An 8,627-nucleotide genomic window follows, 5' to 3' on the forward strand; every position below is an offset into this window, starting at 1 on the left:
AGAGGAACTCCTTGAAGCAGAAAGGTCTCTCAGATCAAGTGGTGGCGATCCTGCTACAAGCAAGGAAGAAAGTTTCTTCGAATATCTACTATAGGGTATGGCGTACTTTTATCAACTGGAGAGGGGTAACTTTACCAATCCAAGAGACATCCACAGCGGAGGTTCTACAGTTCCTGTGTAGAGGGTTCTCCGAGGGTCTGGCCAACTCTACATTAAAAGTGCAGATCTCAGCCTTGAGCGTTCTGGTGGAGAGGAGGTTAGCAGAAGAACAGTTGATTATAAGATTCTGTAACGCAATTAAAAGGATGAGACCTCCAATTAGAGCGCTAGTAGCATCATGGGATCTGAATTTAGTTCTGACGACCTTAATGAAACCTCCATTTGAACCCTTGTCCGAGACTTCATTGAAATATTTAACATGGAAGACAGTATTCCTAGTTGCCATAACATCGGCAAGAAGAGTCAGTGAACTACAAGCCCTTTGGGCTGAAGAACCTTATTTAAAGATACTTCCAGGAAGAATTGTTTTAAAGACAAATCCACATTTCGTTCCAAAGGTGATTTCTGAATTTCACCTCAATCAGGAAATCTCACTACCTTCATTCTATCCTGACCCACAGAGTGAAGAAGAAGAATTGTTACACAAACTAGACGTGGTAAGATGTATTACCATTTACCTACAAAGAATGGAGGAAGTTAGGCAATCAAGAAGCCTGTTCATCATCCCGGAGGGAGCCAGAAAGGGGCTTACACCTACCAAGCAGACCATCGCTAGATGGTTGAGAGAAGTTATCTCATTTGCATATAAATTGGAAGGAAGAGAAGTTCCGGCAATCATTTCGGCACACTCCACGAGGGCTACGGCGACGTCCTGGGCCCTGAAGGCGAATGCATCAGTCAAGGATCTGTGCGACGCTGCTACTTGGTCCTCAGTTCATACCTTTTCAAGGCATTATGAGCTAGATGTATCAAGAACTCAATTTGGGGGTCAAGTTTTGCAGAGTGTGTTTAAAAAGTAAAAATCTATAGAACAAACTATTGTGTCCCTCCCTTTCTTATTGGCTTTGGTATTTTCCCAATGTTAAGGCTGCCATGGGATCGTAGAAGAAAATGTCGGATTATACTCACCGATAATTCCTTTTCTTCTTAGAGACCATGGCAGCCATGGTTTGCCCTCCCTTTGTGTTCTTTTTTCCCAGGAATGGAAGGAGACACTCGAAAAGACACCAGGGTCTGGGAGGAGCAGGGATTTATACAGGAAGGGGAGGTCCCTGGGAAAAAAGTAACCTGTCTAATTACGAGGAGGAGGGATGAAATCCCAATGTTAAGGCTGCCATGGTCTCTAAGAAGAAAAGGAATTATCGGTGAGTATAATCCGACATTTTTCCGGTGACAATTAACCTGCTCTCCCTCAAGAGTTGCCTGCAGTCATGTCTGCTATAGCCTTTGTTATGGATGCATCTGTCCATCATATCCTGATGGCTATATCTGCTTCCACTGACCGGCTGCTTAATAAACTCGATGATGCGAGATCGGGTTTTTTGGGGGTTCGATCGCACAAGACATAAACATATAGATCTATAATATTGAGATAGGCCCCCTGTGAGTGTTGTTATTGGTATCAGTTACGAATACAGGGGTGTGCAACCACAGGACAATTTTGAGCAAAGTATAATTGGAGAAAGGGTAGGGATTGTCACAGGTGTGGTGCACCAAAGAAGGAATTAATTGATAGACTCTTAAAACATACCTTTTAATAGGTTCATTTAAAACTGCGAAATATACAAACTAACATAAAACATTAAACAGTGAGTACAGTGATTTTTAAAAGATGCACGTGCGGTATTTACCCGCAGTACCTCCTATCTGATAGATCACCTCTCCTAATACCGCCTCTTATTATTAACCCTTAACGTGTCTGGTGGCTAAGATAGCCTATATGACAGACATCGTTGGGTGTGAGTACTTGAGGTTGGTATGGTCGGTGATCTTTGCTAGTGCCAATGGGTGTCTGAAATAATGCTACATGCGATTGTGTCCCTGAATGTGTGTCAGGGGTGATTGCAGTTGTTCAGTAATGTACGAGGAAATTTAAACGTATCGATAATAAGCACAGATTGGTCAGATCTCCAGATCTCCTGGTGTGTATGGACTTGATCCTAATTGTACACTCAGATTGGAGATTCCCAATTTATGTGCTACGTTGGGTTGAGTTTCCTTCTTTCTCAAGGTGTGTGAATGTGTTCTCATCCACACCATACATATATATATTGAGTATTGTTTGTTGCAGATATGTGCAAACAGTTGCTTGTAGTGTGGTTTTAGGTCTGATTTTTGATAGGGGGGTAGAATGTCCCACAGGGTCCCCTCTTACGTATTATAATGACCGTGTTGATTTTGCACTATCTCATTTGCCTAAGTAATGGGGGGGAGGAAATATCCTTATAAGGTCCCCTTTAAAATACGGCAATTATGAGTTTAGCGTGCACTAATACATTATATACGAAAAAACACAAACCAAAGAGCAACAGTATTTGACTGCTGGTTGTTCCGCAGATTTAATAAGCAAGTGGTCTCATGCGGATAGGTCACTGATAAATTTTGACCGTGAGCGCAGTTAGGGGTTTATGTGGGGGGAAAAATATCCCAATAGGGTCCCATGTATATGTATTGATGCACATTAATTTTGCACTATCTCAAAAAGGTAGATGTTCTGTGCAGTTTAGATAACATGCACTTTAGGACATTAGAGTCCCTAACAACTGCTGATTAGGTCATTAATCAATATGCACACAATTTATGGTAAGGGATACACACCGTTCAATTAATAGGTGCTAATCTGTCAATTATCCAACCAGTTCAGTGTTGATTGAACTATCGGTCGGTAACAATATTGTTAAACCACGAGTAGGGGTCATGTGCAGTCTGGTGTACACTTTATTGAGAGATATATACGGGGGGAGAATTATCCCAGATGGGTCCCCTCTCATTTGTTAATTGAGAATTTCAGTACGTGTTATATCTGTATCCAAATAAAGTTCAACTGCCGTTAATTCAGAGTATACTGTTATGCGCAATTATTAGGTAGAATATTCACCCTATAATAGACGGATGCTAATTGCAAGTGACTCGACCCGTTATGAACTGTTCAAATGGTCGATATAAGGGGTACTGGGTTTGTTTAACCCCGGAGGCAGAGCAGTATTAGGTATACGTATTCACAGTGTTATAATGACCAGAGGCTATGACCGCTCTAAATTAGCTGTCAACGGCAGTTGGTTCTGCCGTGCGCATTCAGGAGAGCAGATACTGGGTTACTCGTGGGAGCTCAACGGAGTCCCTTACATGTATGATATATAGGCTGGCATGGTAGCAATATAAACATATAACATTAGAGTCCTGATAAGGACTGGAAATTTCAGACACAGTGTGTAACAGTAGGAGTCCTGAAAAGGACTAAGTATAGGCACGAGCAGGAGGTATGCGAGCAAGGCGACCGCACGGCTTTGTGGTTTTTTTTAAGTATCAGACCCTTTTGTTTTACAATTTTTTATTTTCATATCAATGTACATTTTTTCATTTTAATGTATTTCTGTATTTATTTACTTACTGTGCAATATGTTGTTTCCAAGAATATTATTATATACCAACTAAGTGCATAGCACAATTTAACTTTTTATAAAGAATAAATTTTTCATGTTATAATTACATCGTTAACCCATTATTGCTCATAGCGCTCCACCCACCTTCTTTTCCATTTGCGTTTACAATATTGTACAGGAAAGACAGAACCCCCAGCGCGGCTTCTTGTGCTTAAGCCCTACAGAGTAGCCATGATCATCAGGTCTATTAGCTCCTCCATTAACTGGGTCTCTTTCTCTTCGCCAGGCCCAATGGTTGTCATTTATCACCTAGTTAAAAAAGAAAGATACTTTAACTCAACTTTTCGGGTACATAGGCTCTCATTCATAAAGGGTCACATAAGCAATTCCCTGCGCAGTTTCACAAAAAATTCAGGAAATTTAAAATTTTAAAAGTGATATACAGTGCACAAATAGTATATTCCCCTATATGCAGAGCTTGGGTGTATTCCAGGTTTAGCAAAAGTACATATAAGCCCAGGGCCACCAGGCACACATTGCAGACACTTACACCCCATTTGTGCTCATGTCTCAAAAAATTCAATTCATGTTTAACAAATGATCTCACTATTAGGGCATAAATAAAACTGCTAATATATAAAGCAGCAGAAACTATTCCCAGGTTCATTTATGAATTTCTTTTCCTTTTTTAACTAATCATATGTATGAAAAGTATATTTCATGCCTTAGTGATACAGAACGGGATGCGGTCATTTGGTCTACAGCATTATGGCCGACAGTCATTAGTTCGACACCATTAGGTCGACATGGGGAAAGGTCGACATGGGAAAAGGTCGACATGGGAAAAGGTCAACACGGGAAAAGGTCGAAAGGTCATTAGTTCGACGGGTCGTTAGTTCGACAGGTCATTAGTTCGACATTGTCTAGGTCGACAGTCAAAAGGTCGACATGGAGTTTTTCACTGTTTTTTGAACCAACATGTGCCGACAGGTGGTATTTCATGCCCTTCCATCCACTAGGGTGTGGTGGGAGAATAAAATAGTGTGCCAAGTGTAGCGAGCACCGTGCCCGACGCATTGCGAGCGCAGCGAGCGATGCGAGGGGATGCAGTGCACTTTAAACTGTGTCCATGTCATCTGTGTTGACATTCAGGTAAAAAAACCCAGTGAAAACCCCATATCGATCTTTTGACTGTCGACCTACACAATGTCGAACTAATGACCTGTCGAACTAACGACCTGTCGAACTAATGATCTTTTGACCTAGAACCATGTCAACCTTTTCGTCGACCTAATGGTGTCGACCTAATGACTGTCGACCATTATGCTGTAGACCAAATGATCCAGACCCTACAGAACACACCAATCAGTGCCAGCCGAATATTTGCAGACAGTTGGGGCAATGAACCTGGAAGTTTGGACTATGCGGGACTATGGCATCTGGCGCTGGCAAATCAGGGGCATGGCTTAAAATGGCTTCATTTTCAAATCCTGGAATGTACAGGTGTAGATTTGCTCCTCATTGCCTGAGGCATATGCACATGCACACACATCATGCATGCTGTAGTATTTGCTTCCCGCCCGTAGGAGCAAATGGCAGGCACGGACAGATGCGTGCGTGTTTCATTCGCAGGTGAACTAGTTGCACCATAAAATGCTGTATATACCTAGCTGTAGGTAAAACAGTAGAAGTGGATGCGGGGCTTCCAAACAGAAATCATGGAAAAAGCACAAGGCTGCCCTGTTAACTCCTTCCAATTATTTTTTAGTATCTGGTGATACCAGCCTGAATATACCAAACAGCATCCCTGTGCAAAATCACTGTACATATTACAGTTTCAAATTAAGCTAGAACTTAATTTTGATCAACTATAGTGATATGTTTTTTTGTATTTTTTTGTATCACTAAATAAAAATTCCCACTAGAGGTGTTTCCCCACTAACTACCAATGTGGCAAATGCATTTCTCATCTATCTACTTATTCTACTACATTACACACTTCATTCAGTTCTTCCGGAGTGACATGGGTCCGATACTGCATCCTGGCCCAGAAAGCGTCTTTTTTCAGGTGGAATGTCTTGAATGCATATTTTTTATAGATGTATCCATACATGTCCTCATAAAAATATTCCTCCTCCTCCATTTGATTGGCCAGGAATCTACAGCAACAAAGAACAGAGCATAGTCAAATTTAGCAAAATAGACATAATATTTGCGTACATGGATAATTTATCCACATTAAAGAGGACCTGCCATAAAAAAAATGGTGCCAGTACCCCAGACCACCAGAAGAAGACCAGCACCACAGGGCGCAGTCTCTGTCTGCATGAACAGAGACCCTGTGTCCCTCCATGCAAACATGTTTAATTGGAACACAGGATACATTATTGTCTGGACGTACAGTTTAATTTTCATTTTGGTTGCTTTTGATCAATCAATAAGTTAAAATACTTACAGTGCGGAGTAGAAATTGCCGATCCCGTATTCTTTCGGGGTTAGTGCAGCCCTCTTAAAATACACAAGGACCATTGCCAGCAAGTACTAGAATAGAGATACAAGTGTCACTGTCAGAATGTTGAAACGCATGTATATATACACAAGCGATACTACTGTCCTTTATTGCCTGTGACAAAGGGGCCAAAAACTGGAAGCATGGCTATGGGATTTGGGATCATAGGTTGGAGGATGTAAATGGGGTCTAGAAGTGCATAAAACTTAAATTGTTTTGTATTTAATTTTGTAATTAATAATAGGCAGAGGCGTAACTACTTTTTTTGCGCCCCCACGCCGGACATTTCGGGCGCCCCCCCCCCCCGAGATATTAACCCCCTCCTTACCCGTCCCCATTGCCGCCGGCGCTTCTGCCTCTAACCCGACACGCAGATCTGTGTCGGGTGACGGGCGGTCCCCGGCTCCGGCTGCAGTGCTAATATAATAACAGACACTCAGAAAATGGCTGCCCCCATACAGCATTATGGGGGCAGCCATTTTCCGAGTGTCTCTTATTATATTAGCACTGCAGCCGGAGCCGGGGACCGCCTGTCACCCGACACAGATCTGCGTGTCGGGTTAGAGGCAGCGGCGCCGGCGGCAATGGGGTAAGGAGGGGGAGGGCAGGAGTCGGGAGCCGGAACCAGGTGGTAACTATAGTCCCGCAGACCCCCCAGGCGCCCACACCTGCCTAGCGCCTCCCCGCCACCGCGGGGGCTGCGGGACTATAGTTACGCCACTGATAATAGGCCACACAGATGTTCCCCCACCAATTCATAACAGGGGGCATTTGTAATGCAGTGTGATAAATATTTTTTGTATGAATTTGCAAATAATTTTTTCATGCATATTTATGGGTATGGATCATTGGATAGACAACAACTAGGTCAACAAGCTTTAGGTTGACATGACTGACGGTCAACATTCAGGGAGATGTATTACTGTGATACCTTATCTCTTCACATGTCTCTGAGAGAATATTGGACACAATGGGGTTTATTTACTAAGATGGGAGTTCTATTGAAGATGGGATGTTGTCCATAATAACCATCATAATCAGTGGCGTAGCTACGTTTTGGGCGCCCCCCCCCACCCCCCACCGTTAGGGTGCTGCGGTGCTATAGTTACGCCCCTGATCATAATGATAATAATCAGATTCTATTATCTTCTAGAAGGTGCTAAATAAATGTGAAGTCGATTCTGATTGGTTGATATGGGCAACATCCCATCTTCAATAGAATGCCAATCTAAGTAAATAAATCCCCCTGAATCTCTTATTGAAAGACACTGGCATATGTTCAGGAGCACATTATGGAAGTGACTGGGCTCCTCCAATAAGAAAGAACATAAAAAATTGAAAAAAATGCTGCAGCTGGAATCCCCTTTGAATTGCTTGTATGGTGGTAAAATGAGCGGCTAAGTAACATTAAGGAAATACCTTGTCAGACATTCTCATTTTCGTATCCTGCGTCAGAAGCTGCTGGATGGCACTGGTATCTGAAATAAAAGACATGAAATGCTCAAATGTTACATGATATGAGGGGAAATGGCAGAATCTCATTGGTTGGTAGGTACCTATGCCTTTTTGTAAACATGTTCATTATGCAATAAATGTAACACATGCCATAATGTAATGTAACTTCCTGTCCTTTCAAAGTCAATTACATCCTATTAATGTTGAAATCCTATTGTGATGGGATGAACTTACTTATTGGGAAACAAAATCTATCTGCTTTACTCACTGCCATAGGGAATTACAGAAAAGAACAACTAGCTGCTCCTGTATGGTACAAGCTATGCTCACATGTGTTACTCAGTGGCGGACTGGACTGGGGGCCAGCCTCATCTCTCCAACCACAGCCATAAAAACCATCCCTTCTCACCAGTAGTGGAGGAGATGGAGTTGCTGGAGACAATGCCCAGGCAGCTGTCTTCAGGTGCAAGCTGCGGAAAGTGCACCTTCAGCATTCCATTGTCTCAGCTTCCGTGCAGCCCATGCTTATCGTCACAGATGTATAATCATACCCAGATTAAGGGGGATAAAGGGCATACAGTACCCCGGGCTCCCCTTTGTCAGCCCCCTCCTGGCTGGAGCACACTGACATCACTAGCTCTCCCTCATATGCAGCAGCAGAACCAGGCAGTCAGAATGTGGCAGGGGCGGATTGAGGTTTGTGGGGGCCCTGAACAACAGAATGGAATGTTAGAATGGATCCTGCATGGCATATTGGTCATTAGAAGGGATCCTGGTGTTGTATATTGGTAATTAGAATGGGTCCTGTATTGTATATTAGATATTAGAATGGATCCTGGTGTTGTATATTGGTCATTAGAATGGGTCCTGGGATTGTATATTGGTTATTAGAATGGATCCTGGTATTGTACATTGGTCATTAGAATGGGTCCTGGGATTGTAAATTGGTTATTAGAATGGGTCCTGTATTGTATATTGGTCGTTAGAATGGGTCCTGGTGTTGTATATTGGTCGTTAGAATGGGTCCTGGTGTTGTATATTGGTTATTAGAATGGGTCCTG

General features: G+C 42.6%; 1 long non-coding RNA gene across 1 annotated transcript; it reads right to left on the reverse strand.

Annotated features, from left to right (window-relative positions):
• Nucleotides 1-5,717: 5,717 nt before the first annotated feature.
• Nucleotides 5,718-7,572, reverse strand: LOC146062503 (uncharacterized). The gene is made up of 3 exons (XR_014471361.1): nt 7,531-7,572; nt 6,058-6,143; nt 5,718-5,761 (listed from the first exon to the last, which is right to left on the reverse strand). It is a non-coding gene; the product is annotated as an uncharacterized LOC146062503 (long non-coding RNA).
• Between the last annotated feature and the right edge of the window lie 1,055 nt (nt 7,573-8,627).

Source organism: Crinia signifera, chromosome 3, assembly GCF_055691185.1.
Source record: "Crinia signifera chromosome 3, ASM5569118v1, whole genome shotgun sequence".
Lineage (NCBI taxonomy): Eukaryota > Metazoa > Chordata > Amphibia > Anura > Myobatrachidae > Crinia > Crinia signifera.